The sequence below is a fragment of the Aulostomus chinensis genome, chromosome 11, assembly GCF_037954235.1.
Source record: "Aulostomus chinensis isolate RoL2024-O1b breed Wild chromosome 11, RoL_Achi_v1.0, whole genome shotgun sequence".
In the NCBI taxonomy this organism is placed as follows: Eukaryota; Metazoa; Chordata; class Actinopteri; order Syngnathiformes; family Aulostomidae; genus Aulostomus; species Aulostomus chinensis.
Genome location: NC_141330.1, coordinates 22,572,706 through 22,590,683, shown reverse-complemented (window position 1 = coordinate 22,590,683; position 17,978 = coordinate 22,572,706). Strand labels below are relative to the sequence as shown.

At 43.5% G+C, this 17,978-nt stretch overlaps 1 protein-coding gene across 2 annotated transcripts in view; it reads right to left on the bottom strand.

The window, feature by feature from the left end:
* LOC147253787 (IgGFc-binding protein-like) overlaps positions 1-7,281 on the bottom strand; it is a 71,543-nt gene extending 64,262 nt beyond the window's left edge. Inside the window, exon 1 of one of the 2 annotated variants that reach the window (XM_086219080.1) lies at positions 7,267-7,281. The gene's annotated coding sequence lies outside the window, so the exon portion shown is untranslated. Of the gene's footprint in view, positions 1-6,444; positions 6,495-7,266 lie in introns of those variants that run through there. The other variant, XM_086219079.1, reaches the window with a different exon arrangement.
* Between the last annotated feature and the right edge of the window lie 10,697 nt (positions 7,282-17,978).

The window sequence follows — 17,978 nt, the reverse complement described above, 5'->3', positions numbered from 1 at the left end:
CACCAGCATCCTGCAGACCATTTTGCCCACTATCAAACCTGCAGTCACACACATTGCCATTTTCTCCCCTGGAAACTGGCATTTTTCCTGCTACTTTTAAGCAGGCCCGTGTCACCTCACTGCTCAAAAAGCCGAATCTCAATCCCGCCAAGGTTGAAAACTACAGGCCAGTATCACTTCTGCCATTCCTGTCAAAAATACTGGAGCGCTCAGTATTTAACCAGGTCTCTGAACATCTGCGGAACAACAACCTACTTGACTCTTTTCAGTCTGGCTTCAGGTGTGACCACTCCACTGAGACTGCACTCCTGTCAGTCACTGAGTCACTGAGACGAGCTTGAGCTGCTGGTCAGTGCTCTGTCCTACTTCTGCTGGACCTGTCTGCTGCCTTCGACACGGTGAACCATCACATTCTCCTCTCCACACTCTCTGAGCTTGGCACATCTGGTTCTGCCTTGTTGTGGTTCAAGTCCTACCTCACAGGCAGATCCTTCAGAGTGTCATGGCGAGGAAAGGTGTCTAGGTCACATGGCCTATCGACTGGGGTTCCTCAGGGGTCAGTGCTTGGTCCCCTTCTCTTCTCTCTGTACACCACCTCACTTGGTGCAGTGATCTGCTCCCATGGCTTCTCCTACCACTGTTATGCTGACGACACTCAGCTTTTCCTCTCTTTTCCACCTGATGACAGAACGGTCTCAGATCGTATATCAGCGTGTCTGGCTGATATCTCCACATGGATGAAGGAACGCCACTTTCAACTGAATCTCTCTAAGACTGAACTTATGGTCTTTCCAGCTTGTCCATCTGTTCAGCCTCAGGTCACTGTCCAACTTGACTCGAGCCTACTTGCACCCACAAACTCAGCCAGAAACCTGGCTGTCATGATTGATGACCAGCTGACCTTTAAGGTTCATGTGGCCTCAGTTTCTCGGTCTTGCCGTTATGCCCTTTACAACATCAGGAAGATCAGACCCTTCCTGACCCAACAGACCACACAGATTCTGGTTCAGGCTCTTGTCATCTCACGCATTGCCTACTGCAACTCTCTTCTGGCAGGCCTCCCTGCATACTCATTCAAGCCTCTGCAGATGATCCAGAATGCAGCAGCACGTCTGGTCTTCAACCAGCCCAAAAGGGCACATGTCACCCCGCTGCTGGTTTCTCTTCACTGGCTTCCAGTGGCAGCCAGGATCAAATTCAAGGCACTTCTCTTGGCTTACAAAACAATCACAAGAACGGCTCCAGCCTACCTGGAATCCCTGATCCAGGTCTACTCTCCTTCTCGCACACTACGCTCCGCATGCGAAAGACGCCTGGTGCTTCCAGCCCAGTGCTGCTCCAAATCTCTAGCCAGACTCTTCTCTTCTGTTGTTCCCAAATGGTGGAACAAACTACCCAACTCTGTGCGTTCTGCTGAGTCCCTATCTACTTTTAAGAGACAATTGAAGACTCAATTGTTCAGAGAGCACCGAGGCACTTAACCTGACTCTTCTCCTCTTTGGGGTAGAATAAGTCAGAGGGTCCAAGACCCAGCACTTAATGATTATGTAGCACTAACTGTGTTGTGTGATGTTGTATGTCTGTTATATAAAAAAGTTTTAAAAAAGGGGGTGGGGGGGCAACACTTCTTCTGCCACTAGATGGCAGTACCTGTGACCAAATCACAACTGAAGCACTTTTGCGCTTCCTATGGACTTTTCCTTAATTAGGTCTAAATTATTGCTTGTGTTGTACGTCGCTTTGGACAAAAGCGTCTGCTAAATGAAATTGTAGAATTGTAGAATTGTAGAATTTTACAGATTGGAGTGTTTCTGAAGCTGCAGCTACAGACCTCAATGAACTATCTGACACTGCGACATCCTACACCAGTTTTTGTGAGGATGTGTGTGTGCAGACAGCAGCAAACCTTGGTTCACTCCCAATCTAAAGAAGCTGTGCCAGGACAAGGAGGTGGCCTACAGAAGTGGGGACCAGGCCCTGTTTAAGCAGGCCAGAAACAAACTGGCAAAAGAGATCAAAGTAGCTAAGAGCTACAGTGAGAAGCTTCAGCCTCTCACCCAACAACCCTTTATCACTTTGGAGAGGCCTGCAATGCATCACAAACTACAGGAGTCCACCCCCAAACCCCTCCAGCCGGTGGAAACCCCGAACTAACAAATGACCTTTCATGGCTTCTACTGCAGGTTTGAGAATCCCACATTCACACCTGTCACCCAAACAAAGGGACTACCTGCAACTCCTTCTCCCCTACCCCCAGACCCACCGCCTGCACTAAGGAGGATGTGTCAGCTCTTCCAGAAACAGAAGATCAGGAAGGTTCCAGGACCCGATGGTGTGTCCCCCTCCTGCCTGAGAGTCTGTGCTGACCAGCTGACTCCCATCTTCACCCAGATCTATAACCGCATTCTGGAGCTATATGAAGTGCCCTCCTGCTTCAAGCACTCCACCATCATCCCCATCTCCAAGAAGCCCTCCATCACAGGATTAAATGACTACAGGCCTGTCGCTCTGACTTCTGTGGTCATGAAGTCTTTTGAGAGACTGGTTTTGAGCAACCCGAAGGACATCACAGGACCCCTGCTGGACCCCCCGCAGTTTGCCTATAGGGCAAACAGGTCGGCGGATGATGCAGTCAACATACATCCTGCATCACTTCGTCTCCCCAGGGATAAACACGAGGGTCTTGTTTGTGGATTTCAGCTCAGCCTTCCACACCATCATCCCTGAAATCCTCTACCAGAAGCTCGCCCAGCTCACAGTGCCTGCCTCATCCTGTCAGTGGATTACCAGCTTCCTGACTTGACAGACAGCAGCAGGTGAGGCTGGGAGGCACGTCAAGCATCCAGACCATCAGCACTTGCACCCCAAAGGGTGTGTCCTCTCCCTGCTGCTCTTCTCCCTCTACACAAATGACTACACATCAGGGGACCCTTCTGTGAAACTCCTGAACTTTGTAGATGACACCACTGTTATTGGTCTGATCTGGGATGGTGACAAGTCTGCTTTACAGACAGGAGGTGGAACAGCTTGTCCACTGCTGTAGTCAGGACCACCTGGAGCTGAACTCGCTCAAGAGTGTGGAGATGAAAGTGGACTTTAGGAGAAGCCCCCCGACACTCCTTCCATTCACCATCCTCAGCAACACAGTGTCTACTGTGGATATCTTCAAGTTTCTTGGAACCACTCTCTCTCAGAACCTGAAGTGGATTTCCCATATAGACACTGTCAGAAAAAAGGCCCAGGAGAGGTTGTAATTCCTACAACAGCTCAGAAAGTTTAAACTACCACAGGAGCTGCTGTCCATCTTCTACACTGCCATCATCCAGTCTGTCCTCTGAACCTCCATCACTGTCTGGTTTGGCTCAGCCACGAAAAAGAACAGGTCCTTTTTTATATGTTGTATATAGGTAGGCTTGTATATATTCTCGTATATATTTGATATCTTTTTTTTATTGTATTCTATTATCTGTATTTCATATAAAGCTTTACATAACTTTTTTTTCAAAGAGAGCTTAGTAAACTGGAGTCAAATTCCTTTTTTGTGTTACAAACTTGGCCAATAAAGCTGATTTTGATTCTGATTCTGACTCTGATTCTGAAGTAAGTTTAATAGTATATCACAGTATGCATTTTTGGATGCCAGAGGAATGACCTCACACCTTCAGCTTTATCATTGCCATGTGTTCGTTTTACCATGCTAATTCTAATTTTGCCATCAACCTGTGTCTGTGCCAAACAAAAAGGGCATGCATTGACACAGAGGTCCATTCAAAGTTTCAAGGTAAATTTATGTGGAGCATAGCCCACTGCCTGCAAGATGAAACTCTAGCATATTGCTATTGATCACACCTATTTATTATGCCTATTTTCTGCACACTACTTACAGCTTTGAGCACACCCAAACAGAGCTGGTTAAAGACAGGCATATATAAAGCTTGGTTTATGCTTCTGTGTTGCGGCGACGGCGTAGACCCTACGCCGTCATTGAGCATTCAAAGTTCTGCGACGAAGGAACGTGTTGCTCTGCAATTCACCGCCAAGCTGCTAGGGGGGTGTGGCTGTGTCTTTGTATGGTTTCGGGGGCTCTTGTCGGATTCCAAAACAAAACTATTTACAACAGAAAGTCCAGTGCTTTCTTTGAACAACTGTTTGCTTTCATGAATCAAACTGAAATGCTTTGAACATGACAAACATGACTTCTTGTGGCCATTTACTTCCAGAGACGCACATATTTGTCACGGAGGTTCTTCCACCTCCTCATGCATTCGGCAACCTCCTCTGAGCGGACCAATCACAGTCCTTGACGTTCACGTCACAACGCAACGCATCGTCAGGATTTTTTGGAGGTGCATGTCAGGCTACGACAGCGTCGCCGCGACGCAGAAGCATAAACCAGGCTTAAGGGGGCAGACAGAAATGTGAAGGGGTCACATGGTGGTGACAGGTGGGAAAGTGTGTGGTGGTGATGCTGGTGTTTGGGGGGGGGGGGAGTAGGTGGACTGTGGATAACTATTTTTGTCATGTAATTGGATTGCACTTTTGTCAGACCTTTTTCCTAAGACCTGTACAACTTGGTCTGACTTGAAGGCTAAGCTTCTGCTGGTGTAACTCTTAGGGTCACTGAGGCACGAAAACTCCCTGACCACGATAAGGTTGTCCATATTCAGTTTGTGGGTAATCTATTATTTTCTTAAGGATAGAGAGAAAGAGAAACGTCATATTCCAAGTGGAATCGAATCCAACAAAAGTCTGTGTCCGTGCTGGAACCTGATACCACACAGTCAGGCTACATCTTGGGTCATTTGCATTCAAACAGTGATTGGATGTTGACTGAGGGCTGAGGGGTTGGGAGGGGTGTGTGCATGTGTGTGTGTGTGGGGAGTGATGAGAGGACGCTGATACTGTATCACGTACCTTTTTCAGCAGATTTTTCCCCTAATGCAAATAATTTTGTCAACTCGTATTAATCGTAATAATTTTGAAAGTTTTTCAAAATGTGTGCTTTCAACTTCTAAAATTTTGATTTGATTTTGATTGATTTGAGGGGGCAAGACATTTGTTTGAGGGGGCATTGTCCCCTCTTGCCCCTCCCCCCCCTTGAGCCAGCCCCACGCCCAAACATTCATTCATTCATTCATCGTCCTCCGCTTATTCCTTACTAGCAAGGGTCGCGGGGGGGGGGGGGGGGGGCTGGAGCCTATCCCAGCATCTACTGGCGAGAGGTGGAGTACACCCTGGACAGGTCGCCAGTCCATCGCAGGGCCAACATACAGAGACGAACAACCATTCACACTCACATTCATACCTCCGGTCAATTTAGAGAAGTCAATCAGCCTCATGACATTTGCTCTTACATTTGGTGGCAACTTATCGAATGATCATGATAAAAAAAATCACAACAAATGCCCAAAAACATCCCATTGAAATGAATGAGCATAGCTTGTTAAAAATAATTGAAGCTATCCCTTGTTCAAGCCATACCAGTCAGTCATATTTTGTCACAGGCACATGATTTATAGTTTAAACAGGACACGAGGTTTCTTCGTTCTTGACATGTAATATCTTTTTGATCTCCATGAAGTTTTTGCACAATCACTATTTGAGTTTTAGGAGATTTTATGTGAGTTTTTGCGATACAATGGGTGCATATTATGCAGGCTAGAAACAAACTATTTTTTGCACCAGGAGGTACCTGCAGCTCTCACATTGACTGCCATGTTATTTGTTTGCAAGAGTTAGCACATTACAAAAGGCCCCTTGTTTGTAGTTAATAAATGTGTCATCATACTTCCTTGCACCAAGAAAACAAAAGACATTCCTCAAGGTCTTGTCCCACAGTAATAATGCAAATGAAGCTGATCCAAGTTATGGTTTAAATGAGGAGAACAACTGAGAGTATGACATCCATAATTTTGATATGACTAACAGGTTACTACTGCTAATGGTATAGTGCAATATAAAATAAAATGACATCCTCGACCTCATCTACCTGTTTTTTGTTAAATGTTAACTTTGCATCTCTGGATTTTTAAAGCCAAAGGAATGACATCACCCCAAGTTTGACCATGAACATTGAACAATTGACCATTAGCATTAAATAATCAAATATCTATAAAGTGAAAATATATATATATATATATATATATATATATGCACACATACAGTATATATATACAGTATATAGTATACAGTGTATTTATATATATATATATATACATATATATACATATATATACACATATATATATATATATATATATATATATATATATATATATATATATATATATATATATAAATTATCAAATATCAATTAAGTAAGTTTCATGTTCTGTGCAATATTCCCAATTCCAAAGTGTTATTACTAGGTACAGTATTTTTATTGGTTGACATGATATATTCTTTGGTGTCTTATAGTGTTAACAAATGCACTTTATTCTTTACCTGCCTGTATGACACTTGCATCTTGTGCCCATGAATTCCAGGGAATTTTCTGGCCTGCTCAAAACAACATGTCTTTGTAGTTGTGATGGTGACATAAAGTATCTTATCTTATCCTCAAAGACCGCATTTAATGCAGTGCCTATGAATTGATGTTGTTTTAGACAGAAATAGTATCCACGTAACAGAAACCAAGGGTCCCAACATAGAGATTGGTGATTTAATCAGAGGAAGTGGGCAACAAGTCTCACCCAATATTGAAAATATATGGGCCTATGGACATAATATGTGGTCATACATAATGTGGGGCATGCTTATGGTTCTATAAAAAGTGGAATGGGATTCTCAAACTACCAACACCACCTGCTGGAGAATGACATAGCCTGAAATACAGCCCATTTTTTAAAAGGGTTAAAACAAAGAAAAAAAAATAATTTTAGATCGACCATGGTTTTACAAAGAATAGTGTAATTCAAATTTCTACTTTGCCAGTGTAAGTACCATAATTTTGCAGCTTAAACTTAACAATAAAGTGAGCATCCCTTCAGCAGCTGAATTTGAAACCAAGCTTCGGAACAATGAAAGTCAAAATTAAATTAGGTAAAATTAAAACAAAATTTTGAGTGGAGGACGACATAGGTAGAAAACCAAGAGTCAAAATTATCAAATTTTTTTTAAATTTTTTTAACAGTTTTTTCAGTGTAAATATACATACAATTGAAAGAATCACATTAAATCTGCAAATAATAAATAACAGAATGCAATCCCTTTTCATTTTTCATTTCCAAGTTCCCATTATTATCAACTGAAACATGCTTACTGTACCTGTACCTGAAGAGGAACTGCATTAGCAAGAAGCAGGAAGGACATTTATATCAGTGACAGTGTAAGGGATAGTCAGAGATATATAGAGGAAAAAAAACATACAAGATTTGAGTTTATGGATGAATGAAAAGCATATTTAATATTGGTGTGTTTCTAATTATTTTGTGGTCATTCGGAACAATACCAAACAGGGTGGACACCTGATGTGGATTTGTTTTGAAAAACAGTGACATAATGTAAATTCAACAAAGACATGAATCAACTTTGGTCTGACTTTTTCGAGCCTGATAACTCTTATGGTTGCTGGTTGAAATGTATCTGCATAGCATCTAAGGTGTATTTTTCTCCTGCATTCCACACGGCAATACTGCACTTGAAAAGAAGAGCATTTGCAATTTTCTCATACAAGTGTGGCAACAAAATATAGATTATTGTTTTTCTATTCTGTTGAGGTTTGAATTTAGTGTACTCTACCAGCTGAAGTACCATGTATGTAATTAATCAGAATCTTGATGACAACTTGCTGTAGGCTCATCTTCCTGGGGGGAGGATGCAATTCAAGACTTGGGCATTGTTGGCAGTGACGAAAAAGATTAAGGGGAGATTTTTCCTGTTTGAGGAAAGGACACATTTTGTTTCCTGTAGGTAGCAAGGTGGGGAATTGTTGGAAGCAAGCAAGCAGCCACCACTTCTTTGTTTGGCAGCATGACCAGCCTGCCACCGTATGTTGCAACAGGGCTCGATCAACTCAAGTCCATTCAAGTCTCAACTCCTCTGCCTGTGCATTTAGAAGTCCATACTGTTCCATTCTTGCTCACCTTATTCTAAAATTGTTTGACATTTATATTGTCATAACTAGTGATGGGAATTGAAGGATTTTTATGACTGCAATTCCATTTTCGATTCTGCTTAACAATATGGTTCTTTAGTGATTCTCTTACTGATTCTCATTTGGTTGGTTAGTTACTTGTGGTATTAAAAGCAGAGGACGCACTAATGTTGTCGCCACTGCTGCTGGGTTGAGATTCACTCTGGAGCAGATAAAAAACCCAACATTCATTCAGAGTTATTGCATGCAGTGTGTGCAAATGTTTCTGCATATTGGTAATATTTCCTCCCTTGATGAAATATCCACTTTGCAAGTATTGTAAAATGCCCTGTGGTCATCCTTTGTAGTGAAATGTAACCTAACTTCCGAGCATTTGTGCTGCTTGGGAGCCATATTTCCTTCTGGCTGCACTGGTGAATGACGTCGCCACGCACATTAGATAGCTTGCGTAAGCAAAATAATGTGCATGGTGATATCATTTCCCCCATTGGAATCAATAAGGAAATAATTTGCAAAACTGACAAATGATTCCAAGGAACTGAAACACTGGGAACAGGTTCTCAACAAGAACCGCTTTTCAATTACCATCCCTTGTCATGTCTTCATTAAGGATGAATGGATATTTTGGCACCCAGTGGTATATTTGTCATCTTCAGCTTTCTACACTGCCCAGGGTAAATGGGTTTGTAAAGGTTCACAACTCTTAGAGAAGCCTTCCTATAAGACAATTTTAATATGCAAATCAACCCTCTTTAAAAAAAATGACTGAAAGGTTTTCCTGTTAAAACTACATTTAAAACATCTCTAATCAAATCAAGGTGTGATCTGCTGCTTCAGGACTCTTCAAAGACACTACTGAACTACTGCAGAAAACAGATGAATATATAATATCCCAGAAAACACATTATGAATGCAACTGCAAACTTGTCTGTGAACCAATTCATGCCCATTTCAGCTCTCTGAAAATGCATCAAGAATGGTTCAAAAGACCTTCCATGGAAAGCAAAACTGGGGCCCCACGTTGGAGCCAGGCTCAGGTTATGGGGCTGTGGACAAGCACTTGGTGGCTGGGCCTTCACCCATGGGGTCTGGCCGGGCCCAGACCAGAAAGGTTAGATGGACTCGTCCCCCCATGGACCCAGTACCAGGAGGTACTGGAAGGGTCTGGTTCAATGTGGTTTGGGCAGCAGACCAAGGCAGGGGCTGTGGCGATCTGGGGCCTCATGTATCAATACTTGCATGGATCTCATACTAAAAAACTACAATTGATTATCGGTGACCTTCCCTTTACCTGCGTTGCGGTAAGCGTGTGACCTCACTTCCTGTTTGTATATTCCTGAACGTAGTGCTTTGCTTGCTGTGCTAACTAAAGTGTGATCATCCCCACTAATTTCTTATTCTTTGACAAATTACCTTACCAAACTACATATCTATTTGCTTTATTTAGCCGAAGTTTAAAGACTATCTGTCTTATAACGACAGCCTTTATTTTTGTAAACTCTCCACTCTAAGCTAGCAATGGCTTCCCCCTCTCGCTCTCCTCTCTCCTGCTCAGTGTGCCACATGTTTAGTTACTCCTCAGCCTCCTTTAGAGATATGGATACATGCGTTAAATGTAGTTTGTTTGTAGCGTTGGAGGCGAGCTTTAGCGAGGTTGAATTGGACCTGCGGCGGCTCCGCATCGATGGATCCAATCAATTAGCTGCTAGAGCTAGGCAGTCCCCGTTAGCTGGTGCGGACCGTCTTAGCTTAGCCCCAACTAGCGTCCTCCAGGGCGGCTGGGTGACTGTCCGAAGGAGGCATAGTCCGAAGCAGAAGCCTGCTGTCAGCGACAAACCACCGCTTCACGTCTCTAATAGGTTCTCCCCACTCGGCGACACACCCGCCGAGAAATCTACTCTGGTAATTGGAAGTGCCATAATGAGAAACGTGAAATTAGCGACACCGGCAACCATAGTGAAGTGCATTCCAGGGGCCAAAGCGGGCGACGTCGAGTCAAATTTAAAACTGCTAGCTAAAAGTAAACGTAAATACAATAAAATCATTATCCACGTCGGCGGTAATGACATCCACAATCAACAAAAATTAATATTGAGTCTGTGTGTACATTTGCGAAGACGATGTCGGACACCGTTGTGTTCTCTGGTCCCCTGCCTAATCGGACCAGCGACAACATGTTTAGCTGCATGTCGTCGTTCAACCGCTGGCTGTCGAGGTGGTGTCCAGCAAACCAAGTGGGCTTCATAGACAATTGGAAAACGTTCTGGGGGAGACCTGGTCTGATTAGGAGGGACGGCATCCATCCCACGTTGGACGGAGCTGCTCTCATTTCCAGAAATATGGCCCAGTTTATAATAGAACCAAAACCCTGACAACCCAGAGTTCAGACCAGGAAGCAGAGCTGCCGTCTTACACGATTCTCTGTGCGTCCATTAGGGCAGTTACCCACCCAAAACTACATAAAGACTGTGTCTGTCCCCCGACCACGTCAGTTTGACTCCTCTACAAGTAGAACTGGAATGAGTAATCAGAAAAACCTAATCAAAATTAACACAACCACTAAATTAACTCAAAAAAATCTAAAAATTAGATGTGGACTTTTAAATATCAGATCTCTGACGCCAAAAACTGAATTGGTTAATGAATTGATTTCTGACAATTGTATTGACCTGCTCTGTCTCACTGAAACCTGGCTGTGTGATGATGAGTATGTTAGTCTAAATGAATCCACTCCTCCGACTCACATTAATACTCACATTCCCCGAGCTCTGGCCAAGGAGGTGGAGTTGCTGCCATTTTTGACAAAAGTTAAGTAATAAATCCTAAACCCAAAACAAGTTTCAATTCATTTGGGAGCCTGATTTTCAGTTTGTCTCATCCAACCTGGAAAACAATACAACCACTCTTATTTATCATTGTGTACCACCCTCCTGGTCCTTACTGTGAATTCTTATCTGAATTGAGTTTATATCCAGTTTAGTTCTCACATCAGTGAGGGATCCCTCCTCTGTTGCTCACCCTGAGGTTTCTCAGATTTTTCCCTGTTAAAAGGATTTTCTATGGAGTTTTTCCACAGTCGATGTGAGGGTCTGAGGGCAGAGGATATTGTTATGATGCCATGTGAAGCCCTTTGAGACAAACTGTTTGTGAAAACGGGCTCGACAAATAAAATTGCCTTGCCTTGCCATCAGATAAAGTCATTATTGTAGGTGACTTCAATATTCATGTGGATGTTGATAACGACAGTCTGGGTACTGCATTTCTCTCTCTTCTTGACACAATTGGTTTCCATCAGTCTGTTCATGAACCGACTCACCGCCACAACCACACCCTCGACCTCGTCCTAACATATGGAATTGAAGTTGAACATCTAGTTGTATTTCCACAGAATGTGCTTTTATCAGACCATCAATTAATCACTTTTGAATTCATTCTAATCCACTACACTCCACTCAAGAGAACACTGGTTTCCAGATGTTTGTCTGATCAGGCTGGAGCTTTAAGGAAGCGATTCCAGTGGCGCTTAATCCAGTGTCATGTCCAATTGTTACAGAGGAAAATGTTGTCAACCTTAGTCCCTCCCAAATTGATACTTTTATCGATAGTGCAACAGGTACCTTAGGATCAGCTTTGGACACATTTGCCCCACTAAAAACTAAATCTATAAATCCAAGGAAACAAGCACCTTGGTACATTTCAGAAACCAGACAGCCTAAACAAAAAACCCAGAAGTTAGAGAGAATATGGCGCTCCTCCAAACTGGAGGAGTCTCACATCATCTGGCAAGACAGCCTTAAAAGTTATAAGAAAGCCCTTCGTATAGCAAGAGCAGCCTACTACTCGACACTAATAGAGGAACACAAGAACAACCCCAGGTTCCTCTTCAGTACTGTAGCCAGACTGACAGAGAGCCACAGCTCTACTGAACCAAGCATTCCTGTTTCCCTGAGCAGCAAAGATTTCATGGACTTCTTTAATGACAAAACTGTCCATATTAGAGAGAAAATTCACCTCCTCCTGCCATCAGCTGACAACATGGCACCTATAGCCTCAGAAGCCTTAGAGGCTGCTGGAGGACCAGACGTACACTTTGACAGTTTCTCTACCGTTAGCCTTGATGAGCTCAGTTCAATCATTTCCTCCTCTAAACCATCCACCTGTCTTGTGGACCCCATCCCAACCTAGCTACTTCAGGACTCTCTACCCCTCGTTACCACCTTCCTCTTAGATATGATCAATGTGTCACTGTTATCTCGATATGTCCCACAGTCCTTTGAAGTGGCAGTAATTAGATCCCTTCTCAAAAAAGCAACCCTGGATCCAGAAGTTTTGGCCAACTACAGACAATATCAAATCTTCCTTTTCTCTCCAAAATTCTGGAGAAAGCAGTTGCTAAACAGCTGTGTGACTTTCTCCATAGCAACAGCCTATTAGAGGATTTCCAGTCAGGTTTCAGGAATCATCATAGCACAGAAACAGCACTCGTCAGAGTTACCAATGACCTCCTACTTGCATCAGATGAGGGACTGGTCTCTGTGCTGGTCTTATTAGATCTGAGTGCAGCTTTTGATACCATTGACCACCATATCCTTCTACGGAGACTGGAACATGTCATTGGCATTAAAGGACTGCACTAAACTGGTTCAGGTCATATTTACTAGGTTGATCTCAGTTTGTACTCACTAATGATAAACCCTCGGAAACCACTAAAGTCACTTATGGTGTTCCACAAAGCTCTGTGCTCGGTCCAATCCTCTTCACCATGAGGCTACCATGCAAGGCGCCAACCTACTCATCAGGAGCAATTATGGGTTCAGTATCTTGCTCAAGGACACTTCGACATGGTCACCAGGGTCGAGGATCGAACCAGCGACCCTTTGGTTGCTAGACGGCCACTCTCCCCCTGAGCCATGCCGCCCATACTTCCAGACTGGATTACTGCAATTTCCTCCTATCAGGCTGCACCAGTAGGTCCCTAAAGACTCTTCAGCTGGTCCAAAATGCTGCTGCCCACGTGTTGACGAGAACAAGTAGAAGAGACCATGTCTCTCCTGTACTGGCCTCTCTGCATTGGCTCTCTATCAAATTCAGATTGAATTCAAAATTCTCCTTCTGACATACAAAGTCCTCAACAGTCAGACACCTTCATATTTGACAGAGCTCATAGTCCCCTATTATCCAGCTCGAACCCTTCACTCCCAGGATGCGGGGTTACTGGTGGTTCCTAGAGTTTCTAAAAGTAGAATGGGAGCCAGAGCCTTCAGCTATCAGGCTCCCCTCCTATGGAACCGTCTCCCAGTTTTGGTCCGGGATGCAGGCACCCTCTCGACCTTTAAGAGCAGACTTAAGACCTTCCTTTTTGATCAGGCTGATAGATGGGCTGCTTAGGCTAGCCCTTAGACATGCTGCTATAGGCTTAGGCTGCTGGGGGATCTCCCATGGTGCACTGGGCTTCTCTCTACTCCTCTCTGTCCTCCTATATTTGTCATACATAAATCATACTCATACATATTACTAACTCATCCTCTTCTCCGGAGCCTTCGGGCTCCCCTCATCCCAGATCCCGGGTGCTGCTGGAGGAGGCTGCAGACCTGAAGAGGCTCAAGCTGCCACCCGTAGCTCCACCTGCTCACGTCCCCGTCTGTCCATCAGTCTCTCTCTTTTCTCTCTCTCTTTATCTCTGTCCCACTCTTTCCTTCTGCATGTCTGTCTTCTTCCATTATCTGTCTTTGTCTCTGCCCCGCTCTCCTGCTCTCTTTCCCCCCAACCGGTCAAAGCAGAAGGCCATCCCCATTGAGCCTGGGTCTGCTCGACGTTCCTGCCTGTTAAAAGGAAGGTTTTCGTCGCCGCTGTTGCAGGATGTGCTTGCTCATGGAGAATTGTTGGGTGTAAATTCACTGAAGGAGCGTGGTACTAGACCTGCTTTACCTGTAAAGTGTCATGAGATAACTTTTGTTGCGATTTGGCGCTTTACAAATAAAATTGACTTGACTTGACTATTGTAGTGATTGCATTATTGATTGCGCAGTGTTGAATTTAGTCATATGTTTAGCTTGCATTGTTTAGGCAGTTAGAATTGCAGACATGCATTAGAAATAGAGATAGGAAATCTTTCAGAGCGCTAACAGTAGTGCACGTTTATTATGTAGTTATGTTCGCGCAGGGTGCCTTGCTCTGAACCACCGCGTTCACCCTCTCACACACCTTATCCCACTCACAATGTTTATTGTTTCTACTGACACCACTGGACAGGCTGCCAAACAAAATCTGCTTACTCTCCTCCACCTTCCTGACCAGCACCTCCAGCTCGCAGGCCATGAGCCTCTTTTTCTTTGACATTGTTTTGGAAGTGTGGACAGCGGAGACCCTATTTAAATGAATTTGTGTATTTATAGGTGGGCGTAATGAGGGTGGGCCCGGTTGCTCCGACATCTGCGCTCAAATCCATGCTGATTGGGATGTATCAAGGAATCGTGCGTGGATTCCAGCGCTCGCACATATTGATACATCCGGATTTTTTTGTGCATACGTAACTTTCGCGATTCTTGCGACTGCAGTTTTTTTGTATGAGATCCACGTAAGTATTGATACATGAGGCCCCTGGTCTGCTGTCTGTAGGTCCTGGAGAGAAAGTGTACGCCACCTGTAAAGTTGCAAAGCAAACTTTGTCATCAAACGACATAATTCTCATTGACAATCCAGTCATGCAACAGCTTCCAACAGGAGTGATGATCCAACCAGGAGTCCTTCCTGACTCCAGCAATGACACTAACGCCTTTACAGTTCTACTGCATAACGAGAGTCAGAAACCTCCCTCCATACAGGTGGGAACCGTCCTGGCTGAGATGTACGCTGTGGATACGGTTGCTGTACCACACCTTTCCGACACGTCTGATGGTCCTCTTGACTTGAATCACTTTGATTTTGGAGACTCACCCATCCCAGAGAGACAGAAAAAGCGACTTTATGAGGCACTCGCAGCAAGGTGAGATGTTTTCTCTCTCCATGAATGGGATGTTGGTTTGGCCACTGGAGTGGAACACAGCATCCGATTGAGGGATTCCACTCCTTTTAGGGAGAGATCCCGTCAGCTAGGTCCAGCTGACATGGATGACATATGATGACATATACAGCAGATGATTGCTGCTGGTATCGTGAAGGAGTCACAGTCCCCTTATGCATCATCTATAGTGGTGGTTCGTCAGAAAAATGGTTCTATCATAATGTGCATTGACTACTCTCTGCTCAATAGTTGAATGATACCAGACCAATACACCACTCCGTGCATCGATGATGCCTTGGACTGTCTGACTGGCAGCAAGTGGTTTTCTCTATTGGATTTCCGTAGAGCTTACCCTTGCACTACATGTACATGTTGACAAGACACAGGCTTTCTGAGACAACGCCTGGCATCTTCCAGGTCTTCTGCTTCGTGTATCTCTTTCAGTAGATCAAGAAATGTTGAAGGAATACCCCTCATCAATAAATTGAGTTGAAGCAACATGAGATCGGACTCTACAGCAACTTTAATGAGTTGGTCAAGCCTTGCTCTGTTAGCAGCATCATTTGGCAGACCACCTCTCTGAATGACTTTGCTGAGAGATTTCTCAAGTCTGCGCAAGAAGTCGGATAATCCTTCATTTGGTTTCTGGCTGAGAGACTTAAAGGACAATTAAAGGTCTTCTACAGACTCAGTACTTCCGAATGTGTTGTCAATAGCCTGTATGTACTCTATACAGCTGGCATCAGGGTTAGACCCTCGAACAACCTGGATGATCTCCATGGCTGGCCCTTTAAGACTTTCAACAATCCTTTGTTTTTTCTCCCTTTAAGAGCACTCATACTCTTCTGCCATAAACCTCACCTGATCCAGCCAGCAATCTAAACTCTCTTCACCAAGTGGAGTGGGACTGATACCTGAGAAAGTTCTTAGATGGCGGTAACTGTTACTCTCAGTGGATTTGGGACACTGTTGCAGTACTTCACCAACAGCACGATTTATTGATTCAGGATTACTGTTCCATTCGCTACCACCAGTGTTCACTGTTGCAATATCTTCCTTTGTTTCCTCTCCCCTTGAAGGAATTGAGCTAATTTCTCTGAGAAGTTGTCTTTTTGAGATTGAGCTACGACTACTGTCCACCGCTCACCATCTGTGGGTGACATTAGTTCTGGTGAGACTTTGGGCGGGTCTTCCTCTTCCTGACACTCACGCAAACAGTCAGAGCTTGAGTCTGAGTATCAAATATTTTCCCTCTCACCCTAACTTTACCAAGGGCTTTAACAGGTTACACAGCATCCTCGATAACTGCACTATCTTCGTCTTCTGAGACACCATACAACAGATATTCCCTGCCCCCCCGCACCAGTTACTCAACTGAAGTTGGGTTGATTTACTCATGTCTAAACCGTTCACTGCACACAAGTCAAGAAAGTCACTTTACACACACAGTTCAGAAAAGACTTGGTTATTTATATTTTGTTTTCTTTCTACATAGCTCTGCAATCTGTGAAAAAGAATAAACAGATTTACCTGAATCCCAGTGGCGCCTCCATTTATGTAGCACCCTACCCACGTGACAAACACCAATGACTATCACATCCCACTGTTAATGATGCCACATCAGTTATGTAAAAATAGAACAAATAAAGTTGGCTCGGTGCCTCCACTTAGTAGAATACAACATATAATAGAATAAATCCTACTAAGAATAAGGAAAAAAAGTAAACAGATTGAAGACTGTCAAAAAATGACTTGTACTGTGTCTTTTTTCTCATTTACGTCACTCACACAACTAACAGTGTAGTCACCTTTTGTTTTGTTAGAGCTCACAAAGTGAAACCTTTATAGAAAGGAAAAAATGTCCACACAAAAGACTCTAAAACAAAAAAAACAAACCCTGTTGCAGGCCTGAGTCAATGCTCGGAGCGGTGAAGTCATAAACTTGGTGACCGCTTCACTTTAGCAAAATAAAATAATAAGTGCACTGTTAGTGGTCTTTCATACTCACTTTGTCGGCCATTCGTGGCTGTGAGATGTGCGAATGTTAGAAAAGGGAGAAGAGAAAGTGGTGAAAGAGGGGTGAAGAAAGGATGACTTACGATGTAAGTTGGGTATGATGAGGAGATGATGTGTCCTCCACGACAACACACATGTGGCCCGACCCGCCATCAACACCTGCTGCTCGCCACCCGGATTAACAAAAAAAGGTCCAAGGAACAGGCCAGCCGATTCCTCTTCAGGATGCTTTCCTTCCACGCACCCGGTCAATAAACTCTGCATTTATCCCGACAACAAAACTCCAGTAAATTAAGTCCATGCAGTTCTCCTCGTTTATTTCTCCTCTTGGTCTCTGTATCAATTTACCTTGGTCCCCAGATATCCCACCCCTTCTCTCCCAATTGGACAACAGTATCAGTGCGAACACAAACAACCAATAGACAGACTTGGATTAGATAAATGACAGTTAAAAAGAAAACACAATCGCTCGACAACTGAAACCAAATTTGTCATAATCATATATATTTTTAACATCATTAATCATCCTTTTTTTTCCACAAACATGTCATGACACGCAAAATGTATAACATTCAGATGAACTTATTTTAAAATCTTATTTATGATCCATTTTACCATTTTAAACTATTTAGCCATCTATTTATCTTTTTTTATCTATCTTTTAAACAATGAACTATGTTTTTTATCTATTTATTAAACAATGAACTTTTTTTTCAGCGGGTTACATGTGACATGTGTATTGTTGTCTCTCTCCTTGTTAGGTGGCATTGACTGTGACTGCTTTGGTTTTGTGAATCTGGCCTGGACGTGTCTGTCTCCCTACATTTTCACTGACGCTAAGTCATTATTTCTTAAATAAAATTG